This window comes from Mustela lutreola, chromosome 12 (genome assembly GCF_030435805.1).
Source record: "Mustela lutreola isolate mMusLut2 chromosome 12, mMusLut2.pri, whole genome shotgun sequence".
Taxonomy (NCBI): Eukaryota; Metazoa; Chordata; class Mammalia; order Carnivora; family Mustelidae; genus Mustela; species Mustela lutreola.
In genome coordinates, this window is record NC_081301.1 from 76,239,909 (window position 1) to 76,260,202 (window position 20,294).

At 42.2% G+C, this 20,294-nt stretch overlaps 1 pseudogene; it reads left to right on the plus strand.

Moving 5' to 3' along the window:
- The window catches only part of LOC131813100 (ras and EF-hand domain-containing protein-like), a 75,430-nt pseudogene that overhangs the window by 23,407 nt on the left and 31,729 nt on the right, over positions 1-20,294 (plus strand).

Here is a 20,294-nt window from a genome sequence, read left to right on the forward strand (position 1 = left end):
GGAAGCATTTGATCTAGCCAGGCCATTTCACTTCCCCCAGGCATTATTCACTCCTGACTGAAGCAGCCCTTAGCAGGCAGTGTGCCCTCCCCAAACCTCTAGCACCATGCCTCTTGCTGTTTCTGTCTTCCTCCCTCTATTGGCAAATTCCCAGTTACTAAATGTCAGTGATTTCAAATAGCAAGCAATTTGCAATTTGAAACATTTCTAGACTTTGAATCATCTCCCAGGGAGTTTCCATTTTAAAATCTTGGCGGGAATGCTACCCATCTAAGTAAAATATGTCTCAAGGCCATGGGAATCCCAAAAGACTGTTACCTGTGGGAGATGTATTTGGGCAGGGGGCCTGGGTGCAGCACTGGTGGTTGAACTCCTGGGCTGGACCATCTTCTGAGCAGCAGCATAGCAGAGCCAAGGAGGGCCCGGGCCACTGAACTGGCTTGTCTCTGTGGGATGGTGGAACCAAGCTGAAGAGACCATTATTTTCTCTAGAAGGGAGAGTTAGGTAATCACTTTGTGACTGAGTTAATGACAAGCAAGAGCTTTTGTGAGAACACAGACCAGAATCACTTCCAGTTAGAGGCGGCTGGCGTCAGGCCGATGGTGGGCAGAGAGGCACACACAGCACACCGTGTCTGGAGGGAAAGACGTGAACTTCACAAAGAGAGCTACTGCCGCCCTGTTGTAGGGGCAGAGCTAGATTTAGTTGTTGGCATTTGTTTTCTAGTTAGTTTCGGCTTGTTCTCAAAATATGTGTATTATGTAATAAAAGTATGTTTTGAAGTCAGTAACTTTTATCTAACGTGTGTGGGAGTAAAAGGATAAGCCTTTCCACTTACTGACAAATGACCGTATGGTTGGCTCAGTGCATCTAGAAAGAACAGCTGGTGTCACCTGAGTAGGAATTTACCTATTTTTCTTACCCCCAAAGAGAAATAAACTGTCAGATTAAAAAGAAAAGAAAAGAAAAATGTTTATTTTTAGAGTAGCTTTAGGTTTGTAGAAGAATTAAGGGGAAGGTACAGAGATTTCCCATATCCCCGTGCCCCCACACCTTCACAGCCTCCCCCATCGTCAGCACACCCTTATCAGAATGATATATTTGTTACAGTTGATAAACCTACATTTAACTATCCAAATTCCTTATTTTACTTTAGGGTTCACTCATGTACATTATATGAGTTTAGGCAAAGGTAAAGTGCTATATACCCATTATCATATTATCTTACAGAGTATTTTCATTGCCCTAAAATTCCTCTGTGTTTCACCTGTTCATCCTATCCCCTCCCCTCCAATCCCTGGAAACTACTGATCTCTTACTGTTTAAATCCAGGTTTAATCCTGTTTAATCCTGCAAAAATCCAAGTTTTGCATTTTCCAGAATGTCATAGAGTTGGAATTATGTAGTATGTAATCTTTTCAGATTGGTTTCTTTTGCATAGTAATATGCACTTAACGTTCCTCTGTATCTTTTCATGGCTTGGTAGCTCATTTTTCAAGTGCTGGTTAATATTTCCTCATCTGGATGGACCATAGTTTACCTAGTCACTCCACTGAAGAACATCTTGGTTGCTGCCCAGTTTTGGCGGTTATGACCAAAGTGGCTGTACCTGTTCATATGCACGTTTTTGTGCTGACATAAGTTTTCATCTCCTTTGGATAAACACCAAAGTTGGATAAACTTTGGATTGCTGGACTGTGTGGTTAAGAACGAGTTTGGTCTCTTAAGAAATTGTCACGCTGTCCTCCCAAGTGACTACCATTTTGCATTCCTAACAACAATGAATGAGAGTTCCTGTTGCTCCACATCCTCACCAGCATTTGATGTCATGTTCTGGAATTTGGCCATTATAATAGGTATGTGGTGCTCTCTCATTTTTTTTTTTTTAAAGATTTTATTTATTTATTTGACATACAGAAATCACAAGTAGGCAGAGAGGCAGGCAGAGAGAGAGGAAGGGAAGCAGGCTCCCCGCTGAGCAGAGAGCCCGATGCGGGGCTCGATCCCAGGACCCTGGGATCATGACCTGAGCCGAAGGCAGAGGCTTAACCCACTGAGCCACCCAGGCGCCCCTCATTGTTTTAATTTTCATTTCCCTGATGCCATATAATATGGAGCATTTTTTCATATGCTTGTCATCTGTATATCTTCTTTGTTGAAGTGTCCATTAAGGTATTTGACCCATTTTTTAAATCAGCTTGTTTGTTATTGTTGAGTTTTAAGGATTTTGGGGGGGCATATTTTAGATGACATTTCTGTCTTTTACAGATGTTTCCTCCAGTCGGTGGTCTATCCTCTCATTTTCTTGCCATTGTCTTTCAAAGAGCAGTTTTTACTTTTAATGAAGTCTAGCTTATCAATTTTTTTTCTCATGGATTATGCTTTTGGTGTTGTATCTAAGAAGTTGTCACCATACCCATGGTCATCTAGGTTTTCTCCTTATCTTCTAGAAGTTTTATAGTTTTTCATTTTATATTTAGGTCTATGATCCATTTTGACTTCATTTTGATGAATGATTTAATTTTTGTGTCTGTATTTGTTCTTTTTCAAGAGGAAGCCCAGTTGTTCTAGCACCATTTGTTGAAAAGACTATCTTTGCTCCTGTGTTACATTTGCTCCTTTGTCAAATATCTGTTGACTGTATTCAGGCGGGTCTCTTTATGGGCTCTCTATTCTGTTCAGGTGATCTGTTTGTATGATCAGATTCTAATTGTCTATAATTTTACATATTCTGTAGCAAAGAAAAGTCAAAGTTCATGAAAACTTCTGAAGTTGTACATTTCTGGATTCAATGACACTGGACTTAGATTTAGCTTTATCCCCCCACAGGCTTGTTGCAAAATCCTGTGCTTATTTTTCTGCTTCAGCCAAAAGTTTATAAAGATAGGAGTATTGGGGGCACCTGGGTGGCTCAGTGGGTTAAAGCCTCTGCCTTCGGTTTAGTTCATGATCCCAGAGTCCTGGGATCGAGCCCCACATTGGGCGCCCTGCTCAGCAGGGAGCCTGCTTCCTCCTCTCTCTCTCTGCCTGCCTCTCTGCCTACTTGTAATCTCTGCCTGTCAAATAAATAAATAAAATCTTAAAAAAAAAAAAAAAAGATGGGAGTAGTTAAGATGCAGACTTGATCAAGTCATTGCTTCCATGTAGCACTCCCAGTAGCTTCCCACCCTCTCAATAACTGTCTTCTCCCATGTCTTTGCTGTGCCTTCTGGCTCCTGCTGACTTCTAACCCACGTCCACATCTGATGCTGTTGCCGCCTCCCCTGCTCCTGGCTGTCCAGCCCCACCAGCTTCTTCTGGTTACAGGAGTGGCTGCCTTACCTGCGTGCACCCTCCCCCCCACATCCTGCCCCTTCAGCCTGTGGTTACTGGTGCCTGGGATTGGCCACCACCCCCTTACCCCTTTCCCACTGACTGCCTAATTGACAACTACTCATCCCTCAGACTATCCCCCAAGTGCTGGTCATGTTCTCCTGTCTATACTGCCAGAATATCTTGTACTTAATTTTCATGGTGGGTCTAATGGGGAAAAAAACCCAGTCTGTTTCTTAGCATTTTACTTCCAGGATCTTGCATCCATGCCTTAGGTGGCATGGATGTTTTAATTTCCTGCACTCAGATGCTGGGGTCATAATGTCAGTTTTCTTATGCCAGATGCTAGTGTAGGATGATGCAGATATTGATACTATATACTGTTAGCTTTTGTTCATAGAAAACTGTCTTGAGGGGCACCTGGGTGGCTCAGTGGGTTAGGCCGCTGCCTTCGGCTCAGGTCATGATCTCAGGGTCATGGGATTGAGTCCCGCATCGGACTCTCTGCTCAGCGGGGAGCCTGCTTCCCTTCCTCTCTCTCTGCCTGCCTCTCCGTCTACTTGTGATTTCTCTCTGTCAAATAAAAATAAATAAAATCTAAAAACAAAAAAAAAAAAAACAAAAAAAAAACCCTAAAAACTGTCTTGAGTTTTAGATCTAATTGACTTATGCTTTTGTGACTACTTTAGCCGCCTATTTTAACGCTTAATGCAGCGAGACTCGGGATCTAAGAGACAGTTTTCCTAACCATCTTACTGGGTCACCCTGTTCCTTAGTGTGAAGTGGCCTTATCTGTGCTCGACTATTGCCCATAGGTGTCTGTTGAGCTGAGGTGTCCAGGCATTCTCAGTACACTACTCCGGTGTATACACGTTGATGTAGATATATCTGTATATGGTAAGTGTCAATCCTGTGAAAATATGTCACCCTTTTATAATTTAGATACATCCTAAGTGGACCTGTTTTTCTTCTAAGTTTATGTAATAGCCTTTTCAGCCTCAGTGGGAATATTTGTGACTTAAAATGCTTATTTCCCCCAGATCATTGTAAAATTCTAAAATGTGAATTGTTCATCGGTAATTACCCACCCCCACTGTCTTACTGTCTTTTTTCTTTTTTTTTGTTTTTAACAAAGCATCTTTTTTTAAAATTTATTTTTTATTTTCAGCATAACAGTATTCATTATTTTTGCACCACACCCAGTGCTCCATGCAATCCATCCATGCCCTCTATAATACCCACCACCTGGGACACCAACCTCCCACCCCCCAGCCCCTTCAAAACCCTCAGATTGTCTTTCAGAGTCCATAGTCTCTCATGGTTCACCTCCCCTTCCAATTTCCCCCAACTCCCTTCTCCTCTCTTTCTCCCCATGTCCTCCATGCTATTTATTGTGCTCCACAAATAAGTGAAACCATAAGATAACTGACTCTCTCTGCTTGACTTATTTCACTCAGCATAATCTCTTCCAGTCCCGTCCATGTTGCTACAAAAGTTGGGTATTCGTCGTCTTTTCTGATGGAGGCATAATACTCCATAGTGTATATGGACCACATCTTCCTTATCCATTCGTCCGTTGAAGGGCATCTCGGTTCTTTCCACAGTTTGGCGACCGTGGCCATTGCTGCTATAAACATTGGGGTACAGATGGCCCTTCTTTTCACGACATCTGTATCTTTGGGGTAAATACCCAGGAGTGCAATGGCAGGGTCATAGGGAAGTTCTATTTTTTAATTTCTTGAGGAATCTCCACACTGTTCTCCAAAGAGGCTGCACCAACTTGCATTCCCACCAACAGTGGAAGAGGGATCCCCTTTCTCCACATCCCCTCCAACACATGTTGTTTCCTGTCTTGCTAATTTTGGCCATTCTAACTGGTGTAAGGTGATATCTCAATGCAGTTTTTTTGTTTGTTTGTTTGTTTTTAAAGATTTATTTATTTGTTTATTTGACAGGCAGAGATTACAAGTAGGCAGAGAGGCAGGCAGAGAGAGGAGAAAGCAGGCTCCCCACTGAGCAGAGAGACCGACGTGGGGCTCAATTCCAGGACCCTGGGATCATGACCTGAGCCGAAGGCAGAAGCTTTAACCCACTGAGCCACCCAGGCGGCCTCTCAATGTAGTTTTAATTTGAATCTCCCTGATGGCTAGTGATGATGAACATTTTTTCATGTGTCTGATAGTCATTTGTATGTTTTCATTGGAGAAGTGTCTGTCCATATCTTCTGCCCATTTTTTTGATATGATTATCTGTTTTGTGTATGTTGAGTTTGAGGAGTTCTTTATAGATCCTGGATATCAACCTTTTGTCTGTACTGTCATTTGCAAATATCTTCTCCCATCCCGTGGGTTGCCTCTTTCTTTTCTTGACTGTTTCCTTTGCTGTGCAGAAGCTTTTGATTTTGATGAAGTCAAAAGTTCATTTTTGCTTTTGTTTCCTTTGCCTTTGGAGACATATCTTGAAAGAAGTTGCTGTGGCTGATATCGAAGAGATTACTGCCTATGTTCTCCTCTAGGATTCTGATGGATTCCTGGCTCACCTTGAGGTCTTTTATCCATTTTGAGTTTATCTTTGTGTACGGTGTAAGAGAATGGTCGAGTTTCATTCTTCTACATATAGCTGCGCAGTTTTCCCAGCACCATTTATTGAAGAGACTGTTTTTTTTCCACTGTGTATTTTTTCCTGTGTTTTCGAAGATCATTTGACCATAAAGTTGAGGGTCCATATCTGGGCTCTCTACTTTGTTCCACTGGTCTGTGTGTCTGTTTATATGCCAGTACCATGCTGTCTTGGTGATCACAGCTTGGTAGTAAAGCTTGAAATCAGGTAACGTGATGCCCCCCGTTTTATTTTTGTTTTTCAACATTAGCGATTTGGGGTTTCTTCTGAGTCCATAAAAATTTTTGGATTATTTGCTCCAGCTCTTTGAAGAATACTGGTGGAATTTTGATCAGAATAGCATTAAAAGTATAGATTGCTCTAGGCACTATAGACATTTTAACAATGTTTATTCTTCTGATCCAGGAGCATGGAATGGTCTTCCATCTTTTTGTGTCTTCTTCAATTTCTTTCATGAGTGTTCTTTAGTTCCTCGAGTACAGATCCTTTACCTCTTTGGTTAGGTTTATTCCCAGGTATCTTATGGTTCTTGGTGCAGAAGGAAAACCTCCTGACTCTTTCTATGAAGCCAGCATTACCCTGATCCCCAAACCAGGCAAAGACCCTACCAAAAAGGAGAATTTCAGACCAATATCACTGATGAATATGGATGCTAAGATTCTCAACAAGATCCTAGCAAACAGTACATTAGCAACAAGTACAAGATCCTAGCAACAGTACATTAAAAAGATTATCCACCATGACCAGGTGGGATTCATCCCTGGGCTACAAGGATGGTTCAACATTCGCAAATCAATGTGATAGAACAAATTAATAAGAGAAGAGAGAAGAACCACATGGTCCTCTCAATTGATGCAGAAAAAGCATTTGACAAAATCCAGCATCCGTTCCTGATTAAAACGTTTCAAAGTATAGGGATAGGGGGAACATTCCTGAACTTCATAAAATCTATCTATGAAAGACCCACAGCAAATATCATCCTCAATGGGAAATAGCCTGCAGCCTTCCCGTTGAGATCAGGAACACAACAAGGATGCCCACTCTCACCACTCTTGTTCAACATAGTATTAGAAGTCCTAGCAACAGCAATCAGACAACAAAGAGAAATAAAAGGTATCCAAATTGGTAATGAAGAAGTCAAACTCTCTATCTTTACAGATGACATGATTCTTTATATGGAAAACCCAAAAGACTCCACCCCCAAACTACTAGAACTCATACAACAATTCAACAACGTGGCAGGATACAAAGTCAATGTACAGAATCAGTGGCTTTTTATACACTAATAACAAAGCATCTTGTAATTTATGAGCTGAGTTGCATAGGCTCAGATTTTTTTAATTTAAAATTTTTTTATTTAAATGCAGTTCATTAACACATAATGTATTATTGTTTCAGAGGTACAGGCCTATGATTCATCAGTCTTATACAACACCCAGTGCTCATTACATCACATGTCCTCCTTAATGTCCAGCACCCTGTTACCCTAGCCCTCCGTCCCCTCCCCTCCAGAAACCCTCAGTTTCTTTTCTATGATTAAGAGTCTCTTATGGTTTTTCTCCCTCTCTGGTTTTATCTTATATTTTTTCTTCTCTTCCCCTATGACCCTGTTTTGTTTCTTAAATTCCACATAGGAGTGAGATCATATGATAATTGTCTTTCTCTGATTGACTTATTTCGCTTAGCACAATACCCTCTAGTCCCGTCTATGTTGTTGCAAATAGATTTCTTTCTTTCTTTCTTTTTTTGATGGCTGCATAATATTATAGGCCCAGGTTTTAAACATCTAAATGTAATTGGTAATTTATGGTGTGTTTTTCTCTGATCTGTATTTCTCTGATGTCTTTCCCTGCCTTTCATTCACTCTCTTCCTTCAGACATAAAGTAGATTATTTTTATTTATTTATTTATTTATTTATATTTTAAAGATTTTATTTCCTTGACAAACAGAGATCACAAGCAGGCAGAGCAGCAGGCAGAGAGAGAGGAGGAAGCAGGCTCCCCGCGGAGCAGAAAGCCCGACTCGGGGCTAGATCCCAGGACTCTGGGATTATTACCTGAGCCGAAGGCAGAGGCTTAACCCACTGAGCCACCCAGGTGCCCCTAAAGTAGATTATTTTTAGTATTAGAGACTTTCTTGGCACAGAAGGGTAGAGAATGTGTTGTCTTGATTGACTAAAACCTATGGCTTGACCCTTAATTTTTACCTAGTGTTTGTTAAATGTACCTGTAAGCCTCTCTGGGTGGTATTTGTGACCAAATGTAACTGCGTGAGATGAGGCCCCAGGCTTAATGAATCAAAAGTGTTTTGGTCCTTGTCACCACAAGGCGCGATTCTCAGTCCTCACATGTGCCACTTGGGGTCAGGCCAGAAGGAAACAGATCTGTGTGTGTGGTATTATGCATTCTCTGCTTGCTTAACCTTTAATGCGGGGAGCAAGGACACTGGGGGAGGCCATGCCTGTAGCACTCTTAGAAGCAGAACAAAGATTGTCTTGGCACCAAGTCTGTTGAGCAGAAGGACCGCGTGTGTTTAGCTGCTTGGGCAAGGCATAGCATTTAAAGTTCACAGAGAGGGACCAGGTATCATCTTTTGCTGCAGTAGGGTTTTTTTTTTTTTTTTTTAATTTTTGTTTTGTTTTTTCCATCAGATGTCAGAATAGCCAAGTGTGTTCTGTTGGCTGTCTCTTGGCATAATCCACATGGTTCTCTAGTTTCACAGAAACAGACCAAATGAAATACACAGATATATGGGGGCTGGGAGGGTGGGAGGAAACCTTATGGTCTGCAATAGTGCTTCCCAAACAAATAGCTGTAGGTAAACCAAATTTTATAAGATTACCTCATTTCAATCCTCATCATGCCGTCATCCTTTAAAGGAGACCCTTTGTAATGTGGACAGTCCTTGCAGCAATAATGCATAGCCTCCTCCAAAGCAATTTTTAAAAAATCTTGTTATTTTAAGTTTTCTTTAGTGGAGACCTTCCCTTGGGGCCCCTTAAGACCAGTTCAGCATTTCGTTTCGGCACAAAGAGCTAGTTCTTCTGTGGGAAGCTGGACTCTGGAGCCAGATGGGCTGAGTTGGAATCCTGACTCTGCTACCAGGATAATACTTAGCTGTCTCTGCCTTAGTTTCCTCTTTGGTAAACAGGATGCTGGTGATAACTTCTTTGTAGGGTTGCCATGAAGATTTAGTGACTAGTGGTGTAAATTCTGGATCACTGCCTGGACTACATATGTAAGGTGCCTAATAAGTGTCTGCCTCAGTATAGGATGCTTCCGAGTAGTCCTTTGTTCCCTGAGAGAGAGCGGGTGGTGGTGCTAAAGATTTACCCTGGTCATAGAAGCTTTTACGTAGTTAAGAAGCTATCAAGGAAAAAGATGAGGAAGTAATTTAATCTGGAAGAGGATGATAAAAAAACCCAAAAACAAAATAGGAAACTATTATGCCAACCTTTTAAGTTCAAACTGAGTGTAACAAAGAAGTTCCAAGTCCTAGTGGCTTTACAAAATACAAACATTTCTTTCTTGTTTGTCATTCAGATTGAGGCGATCAGACAGCCCTGCTGAGCAGTTAAGCTCAGTGTGGTGCTTCAGGAAGCCAAGCACATTCTCTCCCATAGTTTTGCCATATTGGAATTCTTCACTTCAGCTGTGGGGATGAGGAAGAGAGATGCAGGAAGGTAGAGAAGGAGCGGGAAGGGGGATGGAGGGAGAGATGCTGAGAGAGAGAGAAAGAGGGAGAATATGAATGAAGAGAAGCTCAGAATCTAATGAAGGATTTTAGGGAACAAGTGTGGAAGTGGCCAACATACTATTTCTGTTCCTGTTCCATTTACCAGAACTAGTCACATGACCCTCGTCTACCTGCCTGGGGTTCTGGGAAGTGTGCCCTGTAATAGGAAGCAGGATAGATAAGTATTCATGTAGTCTATAGAACAGTGATTAACCACATCATATATTTTCTGCTAACCATATCACATATTTCTGCTAAAATATCTGGCAGGTATTTTTCATAATACCATTTCTGAAACTCTATAATGTCAAGACCAGCAAAAGTTTTATAAATTATTGTGTTTCTTTCTTATTTTTGAAACTTGGAGAAAGTCCTGAAATCTGGTGACCTGTACTTGTGAACATTTTGTTGTGCTGTTAGTCGAGAAGTAAGGACTCCAGGTGATAGTATCTTAACAGCCATCTCTAACAGGCAGGTTCCTATTAAGGAGAAAGTTTTTATGTTTTCTATCTAGCTGGTGATCAGTAACTGAAAAAAGGCAAGAAGTTAATCATTCTGTTATACATTGAAATTGCATGGAACAGTCCAAGAGTATTTTTGTTTTGTTTTGCTTACAGCTCCAGTAAATATAGCTCACTATTGCAACTAGTGTTTGTTGTATTCAGCTCTGATGGGAAAGATGATGGCCGCTTCCTGCATCTTATATCAAATGAAGTGACTTAATCCTGCAGCTTTATTAATAATATTTCACTTGAGCAGTTCTTTTCAATCATAATTGGCCTCTGCACAGATGGAGAAGTTTATTTATAAGTGTAAACCTGGGGGAGTTTATAGCTCACAGACACACCTTGAGGCCATGCTTAACTAAGCGTCTAGGTTAATATATACCTCACATTTTTCAGGGTTTCGTAGTTCTGCGAATTAATTTTGGATCCCATTTCTTCTGCCACGGCTCAGGTGCTTTAACACAATTGGGAAGCAAAACAACGTTCTGGCGAATCATGTGGCCTTCAGCTTCAGACGGGGGATGGAATCCCAGCTCTGCCACTAAATCATTCTGGGACCTTGGACCTTTTGTTGTTTGCTATGATTGCCTAGGAATTTCTAGTAACAAATACCAGACTGGTGGCTTAAACAGCTGAAATTTATTTTCATACTGTTCTGGAGGCTAGAAGTCTCAGATCAAGGTGCTTGTGGGGTTTGTTCTTGATGAGGCCTGTCTCTTTGGCTTTTTGATGGCCACCTTCCAGTGTCTTCACAGAGTCTTCTCTCTGTACCCTTAGGGTATCACCACTGAACTTGAATCAGGAGCACTGCTAGCCCCACTGACTCACTCCTTTGTCCTCCAGCATCTAAGCTGCCCAGTTTTTCTTTTGAAACGACTCTGGAATATGTGTCTTTTAATAAAAGTTTATAATGACAACTAGGATAGTCACATATAAATACATGTGAATTTGGGTGTCTGGGTGGCTCAGTGGGTTGAGCCACTGCCTTCGGCTCGGGTCATGATCTCAAGGTCCTGGGATCGAGCCCCACATCAAGCTCTCTGCTCAGCAGGGAACCTGCTTCCTCCTCTCTCTCTCTCTCTGCCTGCCTCTCTGCCTACTTGTGATCTCTCTGTCAATATGACGTAATTTTTTTTTTTTAAATTTATTTATTTGTCAGAGAGAGCGAGCAAGCGAGAGCGAGCACAGGCAGACAGAGTCAGAGGGAGAAGCAGGCCCCCTGCAGAGAAAGGAGCCTGATATGGGACTCGATCCCAGGACACTGGGATCATGACCCGAGCCGAAGGCAGCTGCTTAACCAACTGAGCCACCCAGGCGTCCCAATATGACGTAATTTTTAACTGACTATAAAATAACAGGTACATTCACTCTTATGATCATAAAGGCTGAAATATGTCTTATCAGAGATTAGTGGGACATGTTATTCATTAGTTTAATGGTTACCTTTTTTTTTTTTTTTAAGATTTTTATTTATTTACTTGACAGACAGATCACAAGTAGGCAGAGAGGCCGGTAGAGAGAGAGAGGAGGAAACAGGTTCCCTGCTGAGCAGAGAGCTTGATGTGGGGCTCGATCTCAGGACTCTGGGATCATGACCTGAGCTGAAGGCAGAGGCTTTAACCCACTGAGCCACCCAGGCGCCCCTAGTGGTTACCTTTTTTTTCCTGTACCTCTTATTACCTTTCTTTTTTCAAGTTCTATTTCTATTTCTACTTATTGATTATTCATTCATTCGTTCATTCATTCAAGTGGGGTCCATGTCCAGTGTGGGGCTTGAACTTATGATCTTGAGATCAAGAGTCACACGCTGTACCAGCTGAGCCAATCAGATGCCCCATTTACCTTTCTGTTAATAAAAATACCTGCAAGGAGCGTCTGGATGCCTCAGTCATTAAGCGTCTGCCTTTGGCTCAAGTGGTGATTCCAGGGTCCTGGGATCGGGCACTGCACTGGGCTCTCTGCTAAGCAGGAAGCCTGCTTCTCCCCCTGCTCCTTTCCCCCCTCTCGCTGTGTCTCTGTCTGTCAAATAAATAAGCAAAATCTTTATAAAAAAATAGCTGCACATAGACCTGTACCCCTGGGGATAAAAATATATGTTTTTAAAAAATAAAAAATAAAAAAATTTAAAAAAAAATTTAAAAAAATGTACAGAAAAAAAATAGCTACAGTAATAACAAAAATTGCCCCTTCCTGTTAATCCCTCTCTATGCATTTCTCTTCCCTCACCAGTCTACGTCTTCTAACACTAAATCATGACCGGGAAACCTAAATATATACAGTTTTTATTTATCAGTCATACCTCAATACATCTAGGAAATAATAAACTTGCTGTTCCATTTTAAAAGTACGGAGAGGGCACCTGGGTGGCTCAGTGGGTTAAAGCCTCTGCCTTCAGCTCAGGTCATGATCTCAGGGTCCTGGGATCAAGCCTTGCATCGGGCTCTTTGCTCAGCGGGGAGCCTGCTTCTCCCCCTCTCTCTTCCTGCCTCTCTGTGTGCTTGTGATCTTTCTCTCTGTCAGATAAATAAATAAATTCTTAAAAAAAAAAAAAAAGTAGTACGGAGGGTAGTGCCACAGCATCGCCTCCTGCCTGCTCTTCTTTCCCTTCTGGTCCTTCTGTTATTGTTACTTTTTTTGGTTCTTATGTGTCTCATTCCTGAAAGTATTCTGAAAATTTGCCTTTTTATTTTTTACTTTGTTTTATTTAGCTTTTAATTTTAATTTTTTTTTTTTTTTTTTTTGGCAGAAAAGAGCAAGTTAATACCTTGTATCTAAACATCAACCTTGTGGAGCCAAGACTAACTCAGTCGTACGAGCATGTTATAAGGAACTTTATCCATGAGATCAAACTGCAGAGCACAGAAATGGAACCCTGGCCATTGTAGTGAAGAGGTATTAAAGCCCTTCCTGTCTTTCTTCCTCTTCTTCTTCTTCTTTTTTGTTAAAGATTTCTTCACTTGTTTGACAGAGAGAGACAGCAAGAGAGGGAACACGGAGAAGTAGGAGAAGGAGAAGCTGGCTTCTCGCTGAGCAGGGAGCCTGACATGGGGCTCGACCCCAGGACCTTGGGATCCTGACCTGAGCTGAAGGCAGACGCTTAACCGACTGAGCCACCCAGGCATTCCTCCTCCCCTCCTCCTCCTCCTTCTTCTTCTTCTTCTTCTTCTTTTTTTTTTTTTTTTAAAGATTTTATTTATTTATTTGACAGAGAGAAATCACAAGTAGATGGAGAGGCAGGCTGAAAGAGAGAGAGGAAGAAGCAGGCTCCCTGCCCAGCAGAGAGCCTGATGTGGGACTTGATCCCAGGACCCTGGGATCATGACCTGAGCCGAAGGCAGCGGCTTAACCCACTGAGCCACCCAGGCGCCCCCCTTCTTCTTCTTCTTCTTCTTCTTCTTCTTCTTCTTCCTTCTTCTTCCTTCTTCTTCTTCTTCCTTCTTCTTCTTCCTTCTTCTTCTTCCTTCTTCTTCTTCCTTCTTCTTCTTCCTTCTTCTTCTTCCTTCTTCTTCTTCCTTCTTCTTCCTTCTTCTTTCTTCTTTCTTCTTCTTCTTCTTCTTCTTCTTCTTCTTTCTTTCTTCCTCTTCCTCCTCCTCCTCCTCCTCCTCCTCCTCCTCTTCTTTCTTCTTTCTTCTTCTTCTTTCTTCTTTCTTCTCCGTTTTTCTTCTTCTTCTAGACCAATGATTCCATACAGAACAGTTCTGACAGGTTTCTTACTGTATATCCATCCTCTTGAAGCCTACTGGAAAGTCTCATCTGGAGAGGCAGACAGGACAGCCCTTGAAGCCTGGCCTGGTCATGGGCCGGTGTGTGACTTTGGGCAGGTTCCTGCGTCTGCAGAACGAGACTGTAAACGTTCACATTCTCAGGGTGTGGAGGCCCAGGAGATGATGTCCCCGGTGGAGCCCCCCACCCCAGGCTGACCACATGGTGGGTGCTCAGTGGTGGGGTTCTTCCTGTCTCTGGCCCTCCTCATCCAGCCTGAACTGGAAGACAGAAAGCGGTAAGCCTGTACTGTCCTATGGCTTGTGTAAGCCATAGCTGGTTTATGTAGGATATCTTACTGGTCTGACCAGCTGACTTACTGGTCTGCAGCTCAGGGCAGAGGAAGGGATTCCGTGTGTTACAGTCCAAATTTCAGCCTCTTTGTTCCCCAGAAGAACCGCAGTCCTCTGGCTTTAGTGGGAAAGAGTGCATTTTGTTTGTTGTAATTCCCGGCTGGTCTGCCCTGTAGTGGCTTCTCATGGTGGCCATCTCACCAGTGTCTCTGAGTGTGAGGCGCGTCCCTGCTGGCCTCTGCCCAGAACTTGTAAAGGCCCCTTTGATAGGATGCACCTCATCTGCAAGGGGGCAGGAGAGGGTATGCCTCGGTCTCTTTATTCTTTCCTTCCACATGATGATCAAGCTATCTAGTTAACCTTTTGGAGTTTAAGTGAAGGGAGTTAAAATATAGGAGTGTTTTCAAACATTGATGCTACATACGACTTTTTATAGTTCTGGAGTCATGTGAAAGTAGAGGTATCATGAACATTTCAGTTCCTGACTCTGAAATTTTCTCTCAAATTTGTCTTCTAGGGGTTTTCAGTAGGAGAGTAGGGCGGTCCTATGAACTCCAAATTCTGTAAACTAGGGGTGATTCACAGACCCTCTTATTGAGTTTTTAGAGTGTCCAGGAATATCTGTTAAAACAGACAAACTTCCATGCACACGCATGTGCACACACACACACACACACACACACGAATTTATATGTGACCTTTAAGGATAGTACCATATAAACCTACAAGAGAAAAAAGAATGTCATTCTTCATGTTGTCCTCACCAGCCAGGCTGCTGTCCCTCTGCAGAGGGAATGTCTTCCCTGTGCTGAGCTGTGTTCCTGCTTGTTTCCTCCCTGCTGCTCAGCTGTTGGAGTGGGAGCCAAAGTCAGGCTCTGTCCCAACTACCAGAGACCTCACTGAAGTGCTTCGGTGATGACTGTGAAGTTCTCCTGTGTTCTTAGCTGAGGACCCTCACCCTCACCTGGGGTTGTGGACAGGGGCAGATCTCTATCTTTTCACTCTGCACTTGGACTTGAAGGATGGGCAGTGTCCGGAGGGGAGCCTTGGACCAGGATAGAGTGGACAGTCTTCATCACACCAGACATTTCATTATGAGCTAGGAATTTCTGGGGCAAACATGGTGTCATGATAGACTTATACCTGACTTATTTAAAAAAAAAAAAAAGTGTTGCTCAGAAGTGAGGAAGGCAGAAAGAACACATTCAGGAGCGGTCCTGGATATCGAGAAGGAGCGGTTGGAAAAACGGTAATAGAGGGAGGAGGGATGTGGGACTTGGCTGTTTTATAGTCTCAGAGTTGAGCAAACCAAACAAACATTCTGTGGAGATACGTAGTTCTTAGATGTCATACAGCAGGTATTTATAAACGAACCAGAAATAGCTAACTCTTCAGATGAGGTTAACATCTCTTCAGGTGGGCTGTCAGGTAAGAATGAAGAAAACACAAGGGGAAAATAGCAGTAAGTCATTCAGAATTTTATTTTGGGGCCTTCTCCCCACCCCTTGGACTCACTTGGCACTTTACATAGATATTAAAGTAAGGTACGCACAGACCGTGTTAACAAGGGAGCCAGCAAGTGGAAAGCAGGAAAAATGGTGTCCCAGATCCATCAAACTGGAAGACAGGAGATCTTCCGTTCTGTTCTGTTTTTTTTTTTTTTTTTTTTTTTTTTTAATTTTTAAAAAAGATTTTATTTATTTATTTGACAGAGATCACAAGTAGGCAGAGAGGCAGGTAGAAAGAGAGGAAGGGAAGCAGGCTCCCCGCCAAGCAGAGAGCCCTACATGGGGCTCGATCTCAGGACCCTGGGATCATGACCTGAGCTGAAAGCAGAGGCTTTAACCCACTGAGCCACCCAGGCACCCCATGTTAGGTTCTGTTGTCTACTTTTTATCAATGTCATGTCATTGACCCTCTAAATCCTGTGGTGGCTCTTGTCATCTAGTTGAATAGGCAAGACTTATGAATGAGAAACTTAGATAATCGGACATACATCAGAGAGAGAGAATAAAAATACATATTTTGGGTTTAATCTGCAGCCTCGACCATTGTAGAGTGTGACAAATGTCTCCATACTAGCCAGTTGCTCAGGAAAACTATGCCACAACTCTCCTCAATGACATGTTCCCATTTCTAACTTTTTGGCAAATCAGTGTGCTCTTCATCTATAGAGAGGTGATTTGGGGATTAGTAAAGGAAACAGAATTTTTCTACAATGTAAAGACTATTTTTATTCTAGAACTTTAGGAAGCTGATTAGAAATAATTGTTGAGATTCCTTTTATCCCCTTCTAACTGTAGCATATAATATTGTGTGTTTTCTATAAAGTGTTGCAGAATTCTATCCAAAGATCTGTTTACTGTGCGGTTCTTTTATTTGGGTCCAGGATTGTCACTCAGTCGTGGGAGCAAAAAGGATTTTCAGAATTTATCAAGAACTTCCCAGTGATTTGATATCTTTAGCTGTTCTTCGCCACAATCTAGGTTAACACTATTTTGTCTAATTTATACCATTTACTAAATATCTAGTTTTAATGTTATTTTACACCCAAGTGGTCAAAGTGCCAATCCTGTTTTATGATGTGGAAGAACAGGGAATATTCTTTAAAATAGTGTGTTTCTCCTCATCTGTAACATAGGGGTTGAAATAGACGAGGTTGAAGTTGTCTCTGCATGTTGCAGTGAAAAGGTGTGCACCCTCTTGAATGTCAGAGCCCGGGACAAGGCAGCCATGCAGCTGAGTGAGTTGGAAGAGGAAATGGATCAGAGGATTCAGGCAGCAGAACACAAGACGTGTAAAGATGTGAGTCTGTGGGATTGGCCCTTTCTTCCCACGATTCCTGATGGATCACCTTTTACAGACCGGGCACCGGGCAGGGTTTTCCATGAGGGCTATTTTTGGTAATGGTTTTGGGGGGAGAGCGAGGGGGGAGAGAGATAATAAGTAATCAAATAAAGTAGATAATTTCAGTAGCTACGAGTAAAGAGCAAGTGTGGTCAGCAACGATGGGGAGGAGCGGTCGGCGGGTCAGGGGCCTCTCTGTGGAGGTGCTGTGAGAGTGGAGGCCCGAGGAAGAAGGCAGCGCCCCCCTGGGGTAGAGAAGGGTGTTTCAGCTCTTATGCCACAGTCTCCCCAACCATGCCCACTGCCAACTTTAAATCTAGATTGCAGGGAAATTAAAATTCTGTCTGAGAACTTCAGTGTTTTATAATAAAAAGTACTTTTATTCAGCACTGAGTAAACACTATAGTTGAAACTTGCTTACCTTCAATGATTTCCATAGAAGCAATGTTTGTCTTTTTTCCTTATAAACTACAGCTGGGTGATGCATGTTTACTGGAAATGGAAAATAGACTTACCTGTAAGGCTAATGTTGGGTTGAACATTTTCTTTTCATTTGCCCTGTTAACTCCAAGAGGCAGCAGGGTGGAGTGAGAAGGGCCTGAGTATTGGCATCTGATTGGCATTAATGTGCTTCCGGGCTCTGCCTTTGACCAGGCAGGTGGCCCTGGGGAAATAACCGGACCTCTGACCTCGGTGGTGCCATTTTTAGAATGGGGTAATGCACCAGACTGCTTCACAGAGGCCCAGCCTGATGGTGGACGTGAGTGCCTAGCACCGGGCCTGAGACGTGCTGACTGCATCCTGGCTGTGGCCGGCCTACTTTTTCCCGTGGCTCTTCGTACTTTGTGTCCTTCCAGATCCTTTGCTTGGTCTGCTGTACCCCATATATGACTTCAGGTCTCTTCGTTGTCTTATCTCTTACTGGCAAGTTGAGTAACTGTTGGGATGTCATGTTCAACAGAGTCAGTGGCTCAGAGTCCGTGGGCCAGCTTTAGGGCAGTGGAGATCCCATTCTTCTGATAGCACTCCATTTGTTGTAGTCTAGAAACAGGAAAATCATATATTCTTTCTGCCTTTTTTCCCTCTCCGTGCATTTTATCTGGGTGCTCATTCCCTCATCGAACACTTAGGCTTCTTCTTAACCAGCAGACTTGTGCTTGGTGTTGGAGCTTACCAGGGCCCCCACACCCTGTAACTTCTTGTTTGGCTCAGCTCAGCTCCCTGTGGTTCTGCACCGCACAGCTCTGGTCCGGCGTGATCATCACTCTTCCTTCACTCCATCCGCTTTCTTTGCCCCTCCTTTCCATTTTCCCAAATTCAGCCAAGCTTAGAGAAAGTCTCCCCGTCTCCTTGATGTTCCCTCGCAGTCCTCTGGTCATATCCACCTCTTCCTGACCTTGACTCCTTTTGCCCCTACAGTGTTAGTCCATTGCTCCACGTAAGTATTTTAGACTGTAATGGCTTTCTTGAAGTAGAATTGACACACAAGGAGCTGCATATTTACAGTACAGAACACGATAACACTGGGTGTGCCCATAGTTCAGGAATCCACCACCAACAGTCAAGATGATGGGTGTATCCGTCCACCATCTAAGTTTCCTCAGGCCCCTTTGTCATGCTTCCCTTCCTCCCTCCTCTGCCCTCCTTGCCAGGCAACCACTGTGTATCCTCTTCCATGAAATGTCTGTTAAAATCTTTTGTTCACTTTGAAAATTAGGTGGTTTTCTTATTTTGCAGAGTTTTATTTGTTTTTAAATACAGTTTTCTTTTAGACTGATTTATTTATTAGAGAGAGAGAGAGCACAAGCAAGAGGGGCAGAGGTAGAGGGAGAGAGAATTTCAGGCGGAATCAACACAGAGCCCGACCCCAGGACCTCGAGATCTGATCTGACCCGAAACCAAGAGTCAGACACTTCACTGACTGCACCACCCAAGCGCACCTTATGGAGTTTTGAAAGCTCTTTATATATTCTGATTTTAAAATTCTTTCCCCACGGTGACTTGTCATTTCATTCTCCTAACAGTGTATTTTGAGGAGTAGAAAATTTTCATTTTGATGAGGTCTAATTTGTCAATTTTTCTTTAATCATGCTTTTGGCATCTAAGAAACTTTGCCTAACACAAGATCACAAAGATTATTCTGCTGTTTTCTTCTGTAAGTTTTATTTGTTTTAGATTTTACATTTAGGATCCATTTTGCAAGATGTGGGTCAAAGTTCATATTTTTGTGGCAGGTGGATATCCAGTTGGTCCAGCACCATTTGTTGGAGATTCTTTGTTCTCCACTGAATTGCCTTTGTATTTGTCCCACGTTGGTTTACTGTATTTGTGTGGCTTTATTTCTGGGCTCTCTGGTGTGTTCCATTGGTTGCTTTATGCCAGTATAACATTGATTTGGTGACTATTGCTTTATAATAAGTCTTGAAATCAAGTAATATTAGTTCTTCAACTTTGTTCTTTTTCAAAAGTTGTCTTGGCTATTTTAGATCCTTTAATTTCCATAGCATCAGCTTGTCAATTTCTTAAAAACAAAAAAACAAAACCCAAACCTTCTGGGGTTGATTTGATTTCATTTCATTTATAGATCAATATGGGGAGAATTGGCATCTTAACAATAATGAGTAATTTGATCCATAAACTGGATGTATTCTCCCCTTATTTAGGTCTTCTTTAAATTTTCTTAGCAATGTTTTGTACTATAGAACATACGGATCTTATAAGTCTTTCCTCAGATTCATTCCTAAGTATTTGGTATTTTAATGCTACTCTAAACTATGTTGTTAAAAATTTCAATTTCTGGTTTCCCATTGTGAATATATAGAAATACACTTGATTTTTACATACAGGTCTTATACTCTATATATTTGTTTATATTGCTCACACTCAGTAGCCTTTTGGGTGGATTCCATCAGATTTTCTAGGTAAATGGTATATAATCTATGAATAAAGACAGCTTTATGTCTCTCTTTCTGACGTGAATGATCACTTCATTTTTCTCTCTTTATTGCACTGGTTAGAATAAGATAAGTGAGAGCAGACATCCTTATCTACATTCTCTCTCTTAACAAGAAGTATGATGTTAGTGGCATATTGTTCATGGATGCCCTTTATTCAATTTTGAGCATGTTCCTGGTTGGCTAAGAATTGTTCTAATTAGAAATGGAATGTTGGATTTCATCGAATGCTTTTTCCGTAGCTATAGAAATGATCATGGCTTT